Source organism: Nipponia nippon, unplaced genomic scaffold, assembly GCF_047370975.1.
Source record: "Nipponia nippon isolate SJK-2023a ecotype South Korea unplaced genomic scaffold, ASM4737097v1 scaffold_1, whole genome shotgun sequence".
Lineage (NCBI taxonomy): Eukaryota > Metazoa > Chordata > Aves > Pelecaniformes > Threskiornithidae > Nipponia > Nipponia nippon.
The window spans coordinates 109591503-109610608 of NW_028262290.1; the positions used below are offsets into that span (position 1 = coordinate 109591503).

A 19106-nucleotide genomic window follows, 5' to 3' on the forward strand; every position below is an offset into this window, starting at 1 on the left:
AAATGCAGTGTTAAACTGCACCTATTCTTTGTTTTGAGTCTCAGCTTTGACTCAAATTTGAGCAGTAAACTGATGTTTCATATCATGCAGTAGCCCATGTTACGGCTTCTCAAACTTGACTGTGGGTGTGGTAGAGAAAGATGCGTGCATGTTGACAGATAACAAAATACTGGCTTTCTGGCAGCTCAGTGCCTAGAGATCATTTTGTCTTAGTTAAGACTTGACAAGAATTGCTGCCCTCAGTATCTCAACATAGTAATTTAAGGTGCTGAAATGTCTAAAATCAGCCAAATCCCATTAAGCACAAAGTGCAAAGAAAAGTTATCTTAAACAAGCAACGTAGCAATTTTAAAGTTGTTGCGTTTATTCTCCTGGGGAGGAAAGGATTCTCATCAAGAGGGGGGTGAAGAGGTTAGTCAAACTTAACGTGTAATTTTTTTGTTAGATGAGCTTTAATTTAGACTAGTGTAAATTGAATGAAAAAACATGGAGAATGGAGATAAGGAGCTTTGGGGATTAAAAGAAAAAAATAAATCCCAAACCCTTCATTACTGTCTTACAGCTTTTTATAAGTAGTACTTTGCTGATGCAGTTCTGAAATTAATGAAGTGTGCATGGATTATTGCTGCATGTATTTTACTTCAAAGCTGTTTATTCCCCAGAAGTCAGAGGCTTTGCATGTCTGTTAATATAGTACTTTCCAGGCCACTTTTCAAATACAAACTTCTATGTTTTGACTCAATGCCAGAGGAGCAAAAGGAGCAAAATAACATCCTTACCTTTGCAGCTGTGACCACAACATAAAATCGAGCAGGAGGAAGAGCTGATGCTGGGGTTTGTTTCCACTACACTTAAGGCACCTTAAGTGTTGAAGCTCACACAAAGAGACAGGCCCTCCCTAACAACGTGGCTGTTAGGGCACTTGACCTTTCTTCTATACCTGCCACAGTTTAGCCAGCACAGGTGAATGCAACTTATCGGTTAAACCACAGAGCTCCATGCGAGCATTGTTATTGCACAGCAATTTCTCTTATTTGCCTGTACTACCTTACCTAGTCTGCAGCGCAGCCCTCAGAGCAGCTCCGAGGACGATTTGGTGGCAGCCCAACTTGTGGTTGTTCTGAGAATTAGGAGGGAGCTCTAGATACATATCTGAAGGCCGCATCAACTCAAGCCTACTTTTGTGCAGACACTTCACCGCTTGTCCAGCTCCCAACTGTACAAGTGCCACAGAAACAGAAGTCAACAGCTGATGTGCGTGAACACTATATCTTGAAATGCTTGCATATTCAAGTGAGGGGGAGGGAAAAGGGAAAAAAGGGACTTTTAGCTGGATTTTTCTATTTGTCTATAATGCTGTTAGTGACTCAGTCTACAGTTTTGAGCTGTGATTTTGCATAACTGAGGAGGTTGCAGAAAAAGGCTGTATTGTTTCTCAGTTTCTGGAAGTAAGCAGCCGTTACATGACCATAAAGCTAGTGTGGGAGCTAACCTCTTGAAGATGCAGTCTTACTTTTTTCTACTCAGCATATCATAAGGAATAGAAACTATTTGAGAGCATACTTCTGAAAAGTTACCTTATACACAAGAAAATTTGAAGTTTTACTAACATGGCTCCAGTTGTCCATTCAGCATTGCTTCTTGGTCTTTTCCCTGATGTGAGCAACCTGAAAAGCATCACCAGCTACTTATACTGACATTTGCTTATAAGCGTGTTTCAGGGATGCTTTCCGATATTAAGAGTGTCTTCAGTTAAGTGATAGAATACTTTCTTCTGGTGGGGTGGCGGTGGCGTTTTCTTGCTTAACAACTACACGGCAGTAATAACAGTTGTATGTAAACCCCACCTCTTTCTCCAGGGCAGAGTAATTTGCTTTTCTTGGTATTTACATATTTTCATTAAGTGATTGCACAGCATACCACCAGCTAAAATACATAGTCCCTGTTTCTGGAGCTGTCTTGGAGTACTCTGCATATCCTCAGTACACAGCCGATAATTTGGAGGGTTTTTCCCTGCCTTTCTCACCCCTCCTTACACCAAATAAAAAGTCGTTCCTACTATTAATTTGATCATTACGCTAAACATAGTAGACCTCTCATAGATCAAACTGGAGGCACGTGCACAAGGGAATGTTTTCCTTTTTCATATCTGTAGCTGTATCTGCTTTGAAGAATGGCTTTGTAAGTTTCTCCCATTAACTAACAAAGAGGTAGAAATCTTCCACATCCCTGTGTGCCTTCTTCAGATGCGGATTAACTTCATTAATGGCAGCAGTAATCTCCCAGTCTGTCTGGCAGGTGTTGATCTATGCTCCAACACTAGCGTAGGTTCTCACTTTGGTGATGTTAAATGAGTTAGAGCCGAGAGTGTGCTTTTGAAGCAGATTGTCTCCGCGTGCTGCACTTTGACTTGAACTTGAAGTTTTCAGATGGACCACCAGAGGCTGCACCACGGAGAACGCCAAAGGCTCTCCAAAACTCATGGGTGGGAAAGTCCAGGAGAGCGGGCAAGAGCTGGTCTAGACAAACCACACACACGAAACCCATATAGTGGGAACACAGCCCTCAGCATCAGGTATTTTGATTTATAGACCTGTACTTATTCCTTATATAGATACAGCCAGCAGTAATTATAAGAGAGATCAGTCTAGCATTAAAATAATTAGAAATTGATGACTTGAACTCCCCCAGAAGGAAGACCCATAAGGAATGGGCATAGCCATAGGGAAGTTTGATCCAACAGAAGTCTAACACAGTCCCAAAGACCTCAGACCAGTGCTTTCCAGTCTTTTAGCAGGCTGCAGGAGTCTCTACAACTGGTTGTATGGTGTTGATGAACACCACAAATTGAAGGTGTAAACACAGGGTGGTACACCAAGATCTGGACTGCTTGAAAAAACATGCTCATCTGAACATTCATTTTAATGTAACACAAAAAATCATTCGTCCGAGGCTGGGAAACATGTGTAGGGTACTTAATAGGTAGGAGAAAATAAGAAGATACTCAGAATGCGGAGACATTTGTAGATAGAGGGTGACTAGACTGCCTAACGAGAGTTCACTTCAGCAGGTGGTAGGTAGAAGGAATACAAGCCTTGCTAGAGATACAAATTAACAGTAAAGCAGGGATTTGTGTCCTGTTCATGGCATAAGAGAACCATGAAAGTAAGTGATAACATTAAAACCGGGCACAGAAACATTGAGTTAGAAGATTAGAGAACTGCAAGAACCTACTCTGGAAAGCAAGCTAGGTAAGAGTGATTAGGCTTGAATAGATGTGTTTAGAGGCAATTCAGATGCTTTCCATATAGGTGTGATTTTTTTTTTAGAGATTGCTGCTGAGCTGCTTTTCAGCCTAGTGGAGAAAAAAGTACAAGCCAGTAGGAGAAAGCCAGAGCTAGCCAGGTGAAAAGTCAAGGATAATGTAGATGGACACACAGCGAGGAGAACAAGCTGTGAAATACCTTGTTTAGCAGCATTGTGGTTTTTCGAAGTCTTAAAATGAGCAACAGCATTGTCTTAAAAAGTCCTTCAGGTCTTGTCGGCTCAATGCAGACATCACTAAGTAAAGGTCTGACTTACATACAGCTTTGTATACTCTGATCTCCTGTATCATTTTCTCCTGGCCCTTCCACAAAATTGGACATCTCGAAAACACATAGTAAGCGTCTTTTCAGAGGCCTTCCCTGAAAGCAGCCTTGCCAAGCAGCAGACAGAATAATTTTTCCTCCCTGCTGCCTGCCCACCATTATCTCCAGCTATAATAAAGGCAGACTCTAAAGAAACATTTGCCATGTTTGACAGGACTGGTTGTCCAGTAAGTATGTTATTAATGAGTATTCAGAGAGAGGAAACACAGCCTATCTGTCTAAACAAGTGACATGGCACTGTTTTCACATGACTTCAAGTATCGGGCGTTTAACTTTTAGTCAATAAAAGCTTTAGGCTTGAATTTTTGCCTTGGCCCCTTACCATTGTCTCTCCTTGGGATGCAGAGAGCTGCAACATGATGTAGGTCATACACCAACCCATTTTGACTACTGAGTTTAGATGGAAGAATGATGTTGCTTATTCCATTAGGACTGGAAAGCAACTGTCAGCACATAGAGCTACAGCATGAGCTGCTGCAAGAAGTTTAGGAAAATCCTCTGTTAAATAGAAAGCAGGGAACTGCATGTGAGTTATCAGAGCTGCAGCTATCTAAGCTTAATCCTGGCATCCAGGAACATTTCCTTGGGTTTTACTGGATATGTACATTTGTGGACACAGCTGTACAAGCACTGAGAGAGAAAACTAAAAGCCTACACGCTTCAGAGCCTGTAGTACAGTTAGAAAGATACAGCATACGAGCACAAGTGAAGAAGAGAAGTTGCTATGTGCAACTTTATCATTACATTTGGTCTAGGCAATTGCATAGACACAAAGCTGCTTTAGAAGTGCTGGTTTGCCATAGTACAACGTTTCTACATGTGGCATAGTTGGAAAGCCTACTTTAAGAGATGGTTTACAATTAATAGTACCTCTAAGATTCCCTGTGCTGTATGGGAGCACACTAAGAAATACTCAGTAGAAGCCATCACACACCACTAGGGAAAAAGGCAAGTAATAGCTTACCGAGAGCCAAATATACACCAAATAACAGCTTCAATCCTTTTAAAAAAATAAAAATAAATCAAAACTTGCACCCTAGCATATTTTCACTTAGTTTCCTACCTAAAGTAGCTGTAGACTGCTGCTGTAAAATGGCGACTCTTAATACTAGAAGCTCCCAGGTATCTTCTCTCAAATTTTGATGCCTATCACCTGCTACTCTTTATAACCTTTCTCCTTCGAGCCTCCCAGGTGCAAAGCTTCCAGTTGAAAAATGTGCTCTTTAACTCTGCCTTACCCAGAAGTGGTGAGGAGCATGTTTCTCTCAATCTTTATCCTGCTAGATATGGAGGACTAATTCTGAAAAAAAAAAAAAAAAAAAAAAAAAAAAAGAAGTTGTCTGAGTTCCTGTTACTTCCTTTTTTTCCAGTCAGGAATAAATTACAAATTCCACAGGCTTCTGAGTAAATGACTTGAACTCCAGGGGCGTATATGAGTTACAACCACTGTTAAAAACAGGGTGTTTTCTTCCCGTCTTTACTACAAAATCTGCAGTGATCTCCACACTGCTTCCATTTAATTGGAGTTTTGCCACCGACTTGAATAGGTAGCTCAGGTCCAAATTCATTAACAGGATGGAAAGATTTACTCCAAATGTGGGATGTTGTAGAAAGATGATTAGAAGCTGAGCAGTTGCTTTTACATGGTGAGCATGCCCTAGCTTGATGAGGTTATTTCCTGAACCTAAACTGTAAACAAGCAACCGTGGAAAGTTGCAAACCTGCCTATGGGATGCTGGATGCATCTCTTGGAAATTATGACAAAAGCTAACAATCTTCACCTCACTGAAGTTGGTGAAACATTTTCTGTGTACTTGACTGGAGCCAGGATTTTGCTCTAGGCACTTACTCTCTGACTTTGCAGGAGTTAATGCACACTGCGCGGTAAATTCCTCTGAAAACTGTTTTAGCTCCTCTCCTCGTCAGTTCTCCCTTTTCCTTTAGGATAACTGAGTTTTAAAACACTTTCCTAAACCTTCTTCATCTCCATTCCCCTTTTTAAATGAGAAACTGAATAGATATCCTTCCAGCATTCTGCTTGAGCAACAGCATTAGCATCATTTTTACACTGTATTAGTCATAGTGCACACTAGTATGATGTCTTCCATCAGAGTTTCAAAGCACTTAACAAATATTAATTAAGTATTGCGTCTCTGTGAGGTATGTAAGTAATTAATTTTGTAAGCCAATGCCATATAAAGGAGAGAGAAGGGTGGATTCTCACATTAGTGCATAGCCTCTTATTCGTTTACAGTTATTTTCTTCACGGGTGTCTAGACCTGAAGTAAGTTCCTTATGCAGCTTTTGCAGTGGCCACAGTAACAGGAACATTTCCGAAGCTGAACTGCGAGACACCTCTCATATTTCCATTACGTGAAAGCACGTCCTTTCAAATTCGTTGTAAAATGGAATTATGGTAAATCAAGTCAATAGAGAAAGCCAGTGAAGAAGTTAAGGTTTGAGCTCCAGTGCTGCCTTCAGTTCATCAGAACAGTCGTTCCTAAACTTCTGTTGTCCTATGTTTGCTTTTCTACAGGTAGCAAAGGACTTTCTGGATGTTGCAGGCTTCCTTTTCCCAGACACATTTCCTCTTTCCGCCTGGAAATCACATTTAGGCAGATTTTGAGGACTTCATAAATTTGTCTGGGCTTTCCGGATGTCTGGTAGCTGTAGGGAGCAGACACTTCTGAACTAGTTGCTGCATGCCTCTGGACATTAGCACCGTGAGCATGCACTGCAGTTACCGAACATGAAGCAGCCTAGCAGGAGCACCTCTGTGTGTGTGTGTGCTGTCCAGCCATGCATAGTAAGTGCAAAACTTCAGAAAGAGCAAACTTGATGTAGACATATTGTGCAGCTACTAAGACTCTGTGCAGTCAGCCCCATGCTTTCATGGGGGAACTACGCAGTTATTTGCATATAGATTATACATCCCCTGGCTCCTGGGTGTGCTGCAGCTGCTGCATATGCACATACTTTTTTCTACCCATTAAATCCTTTGCAGACATATGGGATTCCTACCCCTCTAGTTTGCATCCTTATATCCACGCTCCTCCAAAGCAACAATGATCAGGACCCATACGTGTTCCACTTCCCTTCTAATTCCCCCTTCCTTTCTAATGACAAGTCCTTGCACTAAGACAGTGCTTCCATGAGACACCCTGAGACAATTTCACAGTTTGCTACCGCCAGAAGAGAGGTGGCGGTCCCCAGTCCTTTGCCCTTCCAGCAGTCCTTGCTTTTGGTCATCCTGCTGCTTACCTTGTGCTGATTCTGGCATGTGTTGGGTCCCTCCATTAGCCACTTCGACCTATTGGCCTGGAAGAAAAATAGCAGAAAGGTGGATAGCTTTCTCTGGAATAGTGAGGTAAATTAGCTGACTAAATGACAGATCTAAGATCAGAGGAGTACCCAAGCTGCAGCAAGTGCAGCTAGGAGGCTGGGAGATTGAGAGACTTGACCTCACACTTTTGCAAGTGACTTCTTAGATCAGCTTAGCTGCCTGTGAAGCAGTAGTTTGATTTCTTTCTTTTACAGAACGGAGGCCCTACTTTGCCTCTTTTTCTCTCCCCCTTGTCATTTATAGCTATGTCATTCAAGGGGAAATTTGGGTGGATTCACAGTTTTTGTCACACCATGACATAAGAATCACATTTTTGGAAGGGTTATCAAGGATTTTCTACATCATGGTCTTACAGGCAATAGCATATAAACTTTCTTTAATATGCTTCTGTGGCCTCAGACCAGTTGGGTTATTTGTTTTTCCCCAGCTATTCATATGTTGGAGGCTAAAAGCATGGCTATGATGATGTTCAGAAACCTCTATGCTTTTTAAACATGCTTATTCTGATTCTAAGGTATCCTCAAAAAAAGCTTTGAATCCCGTGAACTAGTTTCACAATTGTACCTAAAGCTAAATACAGCTCCCATATTGTGTGGAAACTGCTTTGAAATTAAACCGAAATTTGAGAAGCTTCTGTTGGCTGCCTCAGAAGGTGTCAAGCACATGATATATTCCTCCCAACCCCCTGGAAAATTAATAAATAAAAAAACCCCAAACCATCAGTTCTTTCCCTACTGCATAACATGCAGCTAGATTTGAGTTGGAAGAGCAGAAAATCAAAACACGATGAAATTCTGATTGTTCCTTCAGTATTGTTTGAGAAATGATGGAAGACTTCAGCGCATTAATAAAGCAATGTAGACATCCGTCTGCCACAGTGGTGGAGCGCAGAAGATGAAAAGAACATTCTCATCTGCTTGACACACACACACAGTGTTCATTCATTAATGGCATACTTTTAGCGTAGGTTATAACTGTACACATCGTACAACAAAGCAGTGCCATGAAGTCCCCTGTCCGCAGGGAACAGAGGGAGCAGAAAAAAAAGTCTAGTTGATTAAAGCATTCCCAGCGGCTGAGAACATCACTAACTCTGACACGGTTTGCTGTGAACTTTGAAAGGGTGGGAAGAATAACCGCGCACCACCGTCTTCATTTGATTGTATTGTTCAGAATGAATCCCCTGCTGGTAAAATAATTCCTGATAAAAGATGTTCTAGCTTTCAGAAGTTGTGCAGTCAACGCATAGACAGTGGGTGTGTGTTGAAGTATCAGTGCTCTGTAAAAGATGCACAAATAAGCGATTTGGGGCTGCCCATCTGTTTTGGTGACAGAAAGTGAAGGTCTGAGTATATGTATTTTAAACCAAATATGACCCATTTCAGGTTCTGAAGAAGAAAGAGGGTCCATCCTTTCCTGGCAGAGGAAAGAGACAAAACCCATTGTCTTTGTCCTGATACTCATTCCATAGGGGGTCTCTCTAAAGACCTAAACTTCAACTGGAAAGCAGAAAGCATTTGCTTATTGTTTTTGCATTTTTAGAAAATAAATTTCCTCACCTCCAGTTTAGGAAAATCCCAGTTGTACTGAGGCTAACTGGGCAGAGAACAGTGCACCAGAAACGAATCTGTCCCTTTCTCTCTGTGAAAGTGAAAGGGTGTTAGCCAGTTGTTTCAGAAGCATGCAGAGTAATATGCCTTTGGATTGTATGCAGCTAATCCTCTTTATACTTTGCTGACTGTAACCTGCTTAGTCTTACATGAAATGTATTCGCCGTCTTTTCGTGAGCCTGATCCAAAGCCTGTTGAAGTCAGTGGAAAGAGTCCAGATTTTTTTCAGTAGTTTTGGAGCTGACTCTATATGAACAGCTGGTCTAGCACCGAGTCTTCTAGTTGAAAGACAAGGAAAATAAGCAGCACCAAACCGCATTGGACTCAGCGCTGTATTAAAGATATAAATGAAAGTAATGTGAAACTTGTAAAACCAGACTGGACAAAACACTCTGAAACATGCTGCAGGGAGCAGGCTAGTGCTAGCAGGGGAATAAGTTAGCTATTTTAATGATTTCTTTTCCATAGCTTTTACTTTTCCACATATTCTGTAATGTAACAGTACTTTTTTTCCTTGGGCAAATAGCTGCCACACAGCAGCACTGGAATGAGAACATATGTAGTGTTTGCTTTTATCTTAGATTACAAAAGAAGTATGAATACCTTGTGTTATTCCAAGTATAAAATTACAGGTGTCAAATCATTTGGTGCTTTAAGTGCTGTGCCAGAAAAGTAATCCAGTAAAAATAGCTATGTCCTGTCAAAGCCGAGCCGTTAGTATTGTTTTTGCAGTTCCTTACTTGCATGGCTCCAGCAGCGTAAGAGGGCACAAAACAAGTGTAAGAGACCAGCAAGAAGCTTGCCTGGAATTGCACAGAGCATAGAAAGACAGGAGGATGGAAACCAGATAAACCTAAGGGCCCAAAGTGAGAATCTGCCTGGTCTGCTTTACAGTTGGTTTCAACTTTAAAAATGCTGTTAAACAAAAGCTGTTTAACATCTTAGGGGGTGATTCTTATCCAGAGATCCCAAAAAATTAAAGCAAAGGGTGATTCGTGCTTGGTTCTGGGTAAGTATGTGGTTGACCCTCTGTCCTAAGGAGCGTACCATTTAAAAAATAGAACAATATTTAGCTGGAAAGGTGAAATAATTTTTTCATCTCCATGTTACAGGTGAGAGTGCAAAACAGGGATTAAGATGGCTTGGCTGGGTTAAACAGTCAGCGGCTGCGTTGGCTGTGGCAGAGAACCCCTAACTGCTGTCAAGTGCTTTACAAGCAAGCCATCCTTACCGAGCTGAATAAGCCTTGAGGAAGAAGCTTGCTGTGGACCTGAACGAAGGCAGGAGGTACGAGAACAGAACATAGCAGAGCACAACGTGGGGTTTTTTTGGTACGTGACTTTCTCCTCAATAGAGCATGAAGAGCCTCACAGACTTTGTGTGGCTCCCAGAAATTAAGTTAATAATACTTTTACTGTCTCTTCCACAAAAGCTGGTCTGAAGAAAATCTATTTAGTAGATTATTTCGCTAAAGGGGTCAGAAGACTCACTGCATTTAATACTTTTTCCAGGCCTCCAGAGCTGCAGTGAAACCTGGACAGAGATAGCCTGGTTTGCTAAACTGGGGACACGCTGCTTCTGTCAGAATAGATGTTAAGAAGCTTATTAAAGGACATAGCAGCTGAAAAGTGAATCTTTAATCCCTGTCAAATCCCTTAAGTTTATGATCAGTGTAAAGCAGTTCATGTGAAAAAGAAACTTTCACTCATCAATTCATGTGTGTTTCCAGATGAGATGTGATTACTTACATGGTGATAATCAGAACACATTTTACTTGTAATTTTCAGGATGAATTCTGGCTGCCTTAAAAAAAATCTCCCCAAAAAAACCAGCTCTCTTCCCCTACTGCTTGAAAACCATGTGAGTCATATTCATTGTCCACACTGGTATTTTAAGGAAGTGGCACGTAGGGTGTGGCAGGCTACATAGTATGCCACTGAACAGCGGGCCAAATCCTGATGCTGAGAGGCCACAGTTGTGTTAAAAGGTCAGAAACAACAAGGGCATGTGCACCAAAGCTTGCCTGTCCTGACGGAGATACGAGTAAGGGGTTAACAGTCACGTGTCGATTTACAGAAGAACTTTTAATTTGGTTGCTCTTTTTTCTTTGCAAACCGCATGCTCATGCTGAATGTAAATATCTCATGCTGCTATGTGTAAGTCCATTTTAGGTTCCTTTTTCATACAAGTTTCGTTCCTATTCATCTGTGAAAAGCCTCTGTACCAAAAAACAGAACCAGCTATGAAGGATGATTTTTTTTTTTCAGTTTCTGAAGAAAAGAACACTGCAGTGGGTCTGTCAGTCAGTAGATCAAAGGATGCATCTAGTGTACCTCGGTATGCTGTAACGTGAGCTATTTGTTCAGTAGTTAGCTCTAGTTAACTAACATGACTATTCATTCTAAAATAAGCACTCTGGCAGTGTTTGCTCCCAGGCAAATACTTGTTCTGCTACAGTTCTTTCTCAGCTCAGCTGCCTCTGATCCCCTTTGCAAGTGCCGAAGTTGTTAGCCTTTGTAGTCATGAGAGTTAATTACCGCTCATTTTGTTCACTTTTCTCCACGGCCAAAAGCTTTTATGTCCTTTACATGGTTCGGGAGTGGAAAGACTAGCCGGTGTTAAGGGACTGTTTCTTATGCAATATATGATTAATAGTTGCCAAGAAGTGGTCTGCCACATGCGTACTGGCAGGTTAGTGGCTGCGCAGCTGCACGGCTAATTACATAGCTGGGCTGGTTGAGTGCGGTGCGTAGACATAGGCTCCGGGTCCCAGCAGGAGATGGAGGTTAGGTAAGCTGGGCCACCTGGGAAGTGGTGGCTAGATGTGGCATCTGGGGACAGATGGGATGGATCTGCTGGGGATGGAGGCTGGACATGTGGAGAGTACAGCTACTAGCCGTGATACAGGGCAGCGAGTGAGGAGCAGAGGAAGAAGTTAATAGCAGGCTAAAGCAATTCATGTAGCAACCAGCTGTGCTCACCACGGCCCTTTGGTATTCGGCTGTCCTCCCTTAGCTTTGGGAGTGGTTGTGGTAGTAGGAGAGGAGCATATATTATTGTTTAGCTTTCATATCAGTCCAAGAAAACTGGGTTTATCTCCCAGCCCAGAAGTGTTGTCCCCACCAAAGCAGATATTCAAACACAGTGCTCTTTAGAGGTTGTGGCCTGCAGTAGCAGGAAGCTCAGCAGAGACCACATACTTTTAGCATCTCTTAATCTCTGGGGTTTTTTACTTGAATTGTTTTTCCTTTTCAGCTAAATAAACCATAGCAAAAAGTCTTTCACTGTGTGCTAAGATATTCTCAAGTGCTCTTGTTTCCAAGGGTGACATTACGGGAGGCAGTGATGCAGTCTCAGAACAGAGTTCTTACGTGTCTGTGTTGAATCCTGATTTAAGATCCTGACGACTACGCCAATTTGTTGTGAATGGGTGATTTAGAACACTTAAGGAATCACCAACAAAGGTATCAGCAAAAGTGGTTTTAATAAAACGTGCAACTTAAATAGTTCGATGGCAAGGTTCATTCTATTAATTACTCCATGGAAGAATCATATAAAGGAAAATTGAGTTACATAAAGTTAGAATGATACATAGAGAGACCAAAGATGCAAAGAATAAGGGAGACCCTCCCATTGAGTCATGAAGTTTAGAGTAGACCCCCTTGCTTTCTAAACTCCTAACAGGAGCTTAGGTGCGGCTAGGTCCACTCTTAGTCTCAGACTTGGTCAATGGCGTATATCTAATGGAGTGAGGATGACCCTCCCATTGAGTCACGAGGTTCAGAAAGGACCCCGTTGCTTTCTAAACTCCTTCCTCAGAGAGGAGTCTAGGTGTGGCTGGATCCAATCCTAGTCTCAGACTTGGTCAATGGTTTATGTCTAAGGGATTGTTCATGCAAAATTCCTTTAATGTTTCATTAGCATCAATTCAGCATGCAATCAAAGTTACCAAGACAAAATCAAAGCTACCATGCTACAAAGTTATGCACAATATCAGTTGCTTACCAAAGATCTGTTGTTGGTAAAGGTCTCTCTGCCTCAAGGAGCAACCTTGACGGGCGTCCCAGCTCAAGGGGAGATCACTGCCATGCAGCCACGCTGCCTAGCAGGGAGAGGTCAAAGAAGGCTCACTTAGGCTGTCATACTTATAGGATAAAGTGGTTGCCTTGTAGTCAAATTACATGTGATAGAAAAGGTATGCAGGAGGCTCCTCATACCCACAACTTTCTTTGTTCCTTCATAAATGAGTCTTGGAAAAGCCACTCGGTTTTCAGGTGTTAATTGCATGATCGGTGTTCCAAGCTCATATGCATTGATGCTCACTGTGTCACTCTGCTCCTTTGTGGGTTTTCAGAGAACAGATTGAAACTAGAGGAGTTGACGGGCTGGCTACGGCTCAGGCCTTTACCTCTTCCGCAGCCTGCACCAAACTACCGCCACTTTGGTCAAGGGGTTGAGTGCATCCGCCACAGTGTCCCAGTTACAGATTTACTTCCCATGCTGCTGACAGCTTGATTTGTGAAAGAAAAAAGGACAAAATAGCAAAAGAAAACTCAACGCGCAGCCCGTGCAAGAAAGGAAATCACAGACTTGCTGTGCTACAGAGGAAGTGTCAAACACAAACATTTCAAAGGAGGAAAGCTTCTAGTCTTCATGTACAAGATTAAAATCCTTTTACAAGAATAAGTCACATAACTGTAACTATTTTTAAGCTTTAAAAGTTTCCTGTTTAATACCTGTGGGATAAGTCTGTGCAGCTAGCTGGAGGCCAGTTTTAACCTTGGACCATTGAAGTCTTTTGACCTGTGGTTTGGTACAGAGCTGGCCATTGTTTTTTTTCCTGCTTTGAAATAAGGGATATCTGGGAAACCTCTAGCAACCCCTCCAGAAAAAAAAAAAGAAATCATGACTGACTGCACTAGACCTGTTTTACTTAGCTGCCTAGTTTTGCAAAGTAGCCAGATACTGAATATGTTGCTTAATTAAGCAGTTGTTAGACTTAGAAACTCACCATGATGCTTTTATACTGAATCTGGTAGATACTAAGAGGACATTAAGTGCATGTGTAATTCCAGAGCTGTTTCATTCTGGTTTGAGACTAAGCAGCAGTTGTGGAAAGAGAAGGCTGAACCGGGGTGTTCTGCTGTTGAACGAACAATTTTATTTCTAAAGCAAAGTCTCATGGCAATGCACTGAATGGCTTATGATTCATAAAGCCGGTTGAGTGCTGAAGGGAGCTGTGTCTCGATTTGTGGCTTATAAAAACAGGATTTTGCTAATAAATGCATTCTTCAGAATTACAGCCCAGCACATTCTTGGAAGTGGAGTTCATGGCTTTGTCTTGAACAGTAGCCTCCTATGATTACTGCATACTGTGCTTTTATGATAGGTGAGACAGCTTCCTCCTGGCCACTTAGTTATGTCACCATTAAATGGAGAAAAAGAATTGGGATGACCCAGTCTAAAAGGGGTAAAGCAAACAGCAGAGCACTGCCATTATTGAAACAAACTTGATTTGAGCGCCTTCTGTATTTAGTCTGAGTCATCAGTCCTCAAATATATTTATTTTCTTCTTCCTCCTCTGTCTTTCCCTAAGCTGTATTACAAAGCAGTGCTTTGACTGGAAGCTGGGGTGCATTACAGGGGTGCTCCTGAGAGCAGGCAGGGATGGAGACTGTGGGGAGGGACTGAGCCAAGGTACTGAGAAAGACCACCAGATCCCAGGTTGCCAGAGCTGCTTTGAGTCAAGTGTTGCTTCTTAAGGCAGGCTCTGGAAGGACCTACCCAACCGTGGGTAAGCCATGTGTTAGTTTGGCAGCTCCCTTGGTGCCTGTTCCCTGTACTGCCGGTTCCACCTCCCATCCCTGGAGTTGCCCCTGTTGCTTCCTCCTGATGCAGGCTTTGGTCTTAGGGAGTCCCAGGCTGAGTGTTCTTCTCCCTGTCATCTCCCTGTCCTCAATGCTGGGAATTTCAGTTTTAAATGCAGACTCATGAGAGGAAAAAAGTATTCCCTGGTTATGAAATGGAATGAGTCAAACGTGCCTTTAAATTGCTGCATGTATTTCTGGCAAGAGGATCTGAGACCTGCAGATCAGAGCCAAGTGTGGCAAATAGTGACCATCCGCAGAAACCAAACCAAATATGGCCACCCAAAGGGTTATGTTTTAGAACTAAGTAGTACAGGTGAGCAGATGCATTTTGGTAATAGAGGCACAGAGGAACTGATTTTCCAGAAATACTAAACTAGGAAGCATTGCTTAGTTGTTTACAGTGCACAATTTTTCCTGAAGTCAGCCAAATACACAGTTTTGGGGATGTACTTCTAGTAGATGTTGAGCTCAGGAATCTGCCTTTGACAGTTTAATTCCCTTATCAGCATGTCAAAAATGTTTTCTTCTCTTAGCATGTGTGTTTGTATATGTATCCATGTATGTGTATCCCATTATTAACAGTTAGCATTAACTGTAGGCATCAGGGATGAAATGGACTGTAAAATTTCCATGCCATCTGCCCAAACACCAGACTGGCTTCAGAAAGAATACTCAGATGTTTATGAAAGCTAGACTGGATGATGAGGATGATGAAGTCTGTGTGTGAGGGGAAAAAATCATTTCTCAACTGGCAAATTTCTTTGAAAATGAGAAATTTCTGCTATCTATCTAATACGCTGTCTTTCAAGTGCAGGATTCCAGTTTTCTGCTTTGTAAGAACTGTGTTAGAAGGGCACGTAGATTGAGCAAAGCAAAGTTAATGGTATGACAAAATATTTTGATGTATTGTCCTAATTCAAGAGAGGATTTCTCACCCCTCCGTGGAAGAGAGCTGCTTGTCAGCATGGGCTGAGACTGCAGCGAGCCCAGTTTCAGTGGCAGCAGCTGTGTCGCTGGGTTTGCTCTTCCGCAAGAACCACGGGGCAACAGCAGCACCAGGGGCAGCGTTTGGGTGGCAAATTTGTAGATGAAAGAATACAAATTTGATTACAATATTGGTTATGCTGTTAGTCAAGTTCAGCCAATTGCATTTATGTTGAGCAACACTCAGAGCCTGCTGGAGCCAGTGGGCGTTTTGCCATCAGGTTCCCTGAGGGGTAGGATTTTGCTCATTGTTTAAATTAGCCATATCTTCACGGGAGCATATGGGAGCAAACGCAAAGGTTTTGCATTGAAGGAGCCAGTAAGCAGCTTTATGCATTTACTTTGTTACACAGGTAAAAGCTGAGACAGCAAAACCCATCTGCTAGACCTTCAACACATCTCTGTAAAATCCATGTTAGAGTCAGAGCATTCTTTCCTATTTTATTTATGGCCCTGGCTGCCTGAATGAGTGCATCTGGAGCTCAGATGCCTTATGCCCTTATTGTAAATGAGTTAACTTGAAAAACTGCACACGCTGTCAGATCTTTGCTGTGGAAATGCCAGGCTCTGTAGTTGAGGTGCTTTTGTGTGTGCGTATGTTTTTTACGTGAAAAGGCTGTTGAACTTTATGCATAAACACTCTTCTCTGTTTCTTTTTTTTTTTTCCTCCCTCTTTTGTTACAGACTGTGGACTAGCATTGAGTATTCAGGGAAAGCTCCCCAGAGAGATTAGGGACATGGACAGATTTTAAACAGGGCCTTAATGCATGGACACGAAAGGACAAATGTTCTAGTGGGAATACTAATGCAAACGTCCAGCTTTTGGGTCAAAATGCATTAAACAGCTGCTTGCATGCTAAAGATGCTTTTAAAATCAATACAGACCGGAAATTATAAAGTTTATAAATAGGGATCTTGCTATTTCCTCAGTGTAGTAGCCAAAGAGAGTAAAAGTACTTCACTGACCCCCTTCATTACAAAGCATACAACACTGTCAAGTACCAGTGCTAGAGAGAAGCGTGTCTGTACATACCTTTCTGCAGAGCTCAGAATCCCAGATCCTGCTGAAACTTCCTTCAGGCAGGAGTTGTCCGTGTCCTTCCCGGAGAGCTATGGGAACTGAGACTTAACAGCAGTAGGAATTAGACAGTCTGACGTGAGTATACTGCCGTTATCATCAGTTACTCTGATTACACCGTTGTGGAAGATAGCTTATTGCTATTTTTAAGACAGCTACATTAAAAGAAATCCAGTGAAGCCATTGCACAAACAAGCAGTAACAGTACATATATTTGGGCCAGCTATGCAGCAACTAAACTCAAGCGGAGTCCAACTGTAAAAACTGACAACCTAGATGGGTCAGCATCTGAAACTGGGTTGCATAATAGCAACATGGCAATATCAAAGCTGTGGTGCAAGCTTTAATCACCACACGGTTGGTATTTATCATTAAGCTATGTGTGTGTTAAACAAAGGCTTGACAGATTTAAAATAAACGTAATGAAAAAATATTTCAAGTATGTTATGTTTCTGAAATAAATATATTGCCCTACCATTGCTGTACGTTTGCCTTATGGGTCCTTCAGCCCGACTCCACGTCACTGCTGAGCCCCAGTCTCTTAAATGGAAACAAGTATCATTTGCAGTATCGAAGTGCAGCAGCATCTGTACAACATTTAGATCATTTAAGTTCCCATCGTGGACCACATTTCATTACCTGTGCACTTCATATGACTCATTGCCTCTGTTGCCGCCGTCTCATGTTAGGGTAATCCCTAAAAAAGCTGGCACTAAATTGAGGCCCTTCGTTTTAGATGCTGCATGCTTGCAGCTGTAGGCATTTGACAGCTTCAAACTCCACATTTCTTAAGCTCCATCTTAATTTGGGGCAGAAGAACGAGTCTTGGGCGAGGAGCCCTGCAGTGCTGCGCTCTGCAGCCTGCAGCTTCTCATTGCTGCCTGCCTTCTGCATCATCCCCGTAGCTCTCCCTTTTGGCTCCTTTCTACCAATTCAGACATTTTTTCTCACAGCTTTTCCTGGTCTGCTGCTCCTAATTGTGCTCTTTAAACCATTCCTTGGAGACATCTTCTCTGCGCTAAGTTGTTCCCAAGCTTATTCTGCGAGGCAGATGTGAGGCTGTGTTGTGTGTGTGCATCCTGTTTGCCACTGGTTGGGTCCCCCTCCGCAGCTCTAAGAAATAGCTAGAACTGCAGCTGCGGTCCGCAGGAGATATAATTTTGGATTCTTTCAGAATGAGGTGGCCTCTCTAACCTTAGCCTTGCTCTCAGTAATGCCTGTGGTGTAACCACGCTCAACAGTTTGTGGTTTGGATGTTAAAGAGGACAATTCTCTTTGAGAACATGACTGCCGTTGACATAAACGGCAAGACTTCGCGAGGTCTGCATTCACATATGGCCGTTAAAGCTAATCAGACAGCAGGACCAGTCAGACCCCTCTCCGCAGGCTGAAATTAATACTCTGTGAGCCCCTGAGACGGTGCCACTAGTGTTAACCAGGGTGCCCTTGCACGGCCCTGCTCCTCCTGGCCGAAAATGCACAGATGTCTCTTAAGACGAGTGCCACTGTCTTGTTTCTGCTTCTCCCGTGCTTGGCTGTTTCTCAGAGATGCTCGGAGAAGAGGAAATGCTAAAGGCAGGGAGCGTTTCTCCGAGCTTGCAGTAGGTACTTTTCCACAGGAGGCGGGCCGCTCCCCCCTGAGTTACGGGCTACGTGATGATGGACTAGAAAGGGGGGAAAAAAACCAAAAAAGCAGGACTGGGGAGTGAAATGAGGACACTCTCCTTAGTGTTCCTCCATCCCAAGGGGAAGGTGAATAACGCTTGCGGCTGTGTCCAGAAGGTGGCACCGGCAGCCCGAGCCTGCCGGCAGCTCGCCCGGCCCGGCCCGGCCCCAGCCAGGCGGGCACCGCCGCCCCGCCTGGACGCAGCCTCGCTAATCCGGGGGCTCAGACTCCTTAAAGGCTCTCAGCTCTTTAAGCCTGCAACCAAGCCTGCGCTCTCCTTGCCTGGCTCCAGGGCTCTGAGCCCACGGGTGACCGGCATGGGGGTGACCAGTAACATAGGTGTGTCTGGGATCTTGCGACTTGAAGAAGCAACTGAGCCTCGGGAGGAGCAAAAGCTTTAAGCAGCGGGATCTTTACCTCCTTGTTACAAAATTAGTCTTTTTGTTGAAGCGGGGAAAAGCCTGTCTGAAGACACCATTCAGGGTTTTTTTTTTTAAAGGATGTCTTGCAGCAGCTGCTAGTGCTGCGTGGGCGCTGCTGCTCTGTTAGCAGACGTGCGTACATTGGTGCGAGCAGCTCGGTTATCACACACGCTGGCAAGCATTTCTCGGGTGACACAATTCTGAATACTAAAAGAGGAGACGGTGCTTTATCTTCTCCATTTTGGGGGAATCTCTGTAGCTGTGAAAGGTTGACCTGCAGCAGGTTTTTGGCAGTGTAATCCAAGGCTTTCAGCCAAAGTGTGGGGTGAGGAGACACCTTGGTGCTGGAGAGCCCTCAGCTCAGCGCCCCTGGGCAGTGAAACCGTTTTGCTGCACAGGAGAGTGGATAAAATTTTCAGGCACGCTCAAGGAGCCAGACGAGTTAGGCTTTTATGCAAGAGTGATTCTGGTTTTTACGTTTCC

General features: G+C 43.1%; 2 protein-coding genes across 16 annotated transcripts in view; one reads left to right on the forward strand and one right to left on the reverse strand.

Moving 5' to 3' along the window:
- The window catches only part of BLVRA (biliverdin reductase A), a 54173-nt gene extending 49261 nt beyond the window's left edge, over positions 1-4912 (reverse strand). The window contains exon 1 of one of the 2 annotated variants that reach the window (XM_087766592.1): positions 4889-4912. The gene's annotated coding sequence lies outside the window, so the exon portion shown is untranslated. Of the gene's footprint in view, positions 1-779; positions 797-4888 lie in introns of those variants that run through there. The other variant, XM_087766586.1, reaches the window with a different exon arrangement.
- The window catches only part of COA1 (cytochrome c oxidase assembly factor 1), a 56790-nt gene that overhangs the window by 4997 nt on the left and 32687 nt on the right, over positions 1-19106 (forward strand). For 3 of the 14 annotated variants that reach the window (XM_087766674.1, XM_087766669.1, XM_087766681.1), the window contains one exon: positions 9716-9934. The exons of 10 other annotated variants lie outside the window; for them this stretch is intronic. The gene's annotated coding sequence lies outside the window, so the exon portion shown is untranslated. The remainder of the gene's footprint in view (positions 1-9715; positions 9935-19106) is intronic. One more of the 14 variants, XM_087766690.1, reaches the window with a different exon arrangement.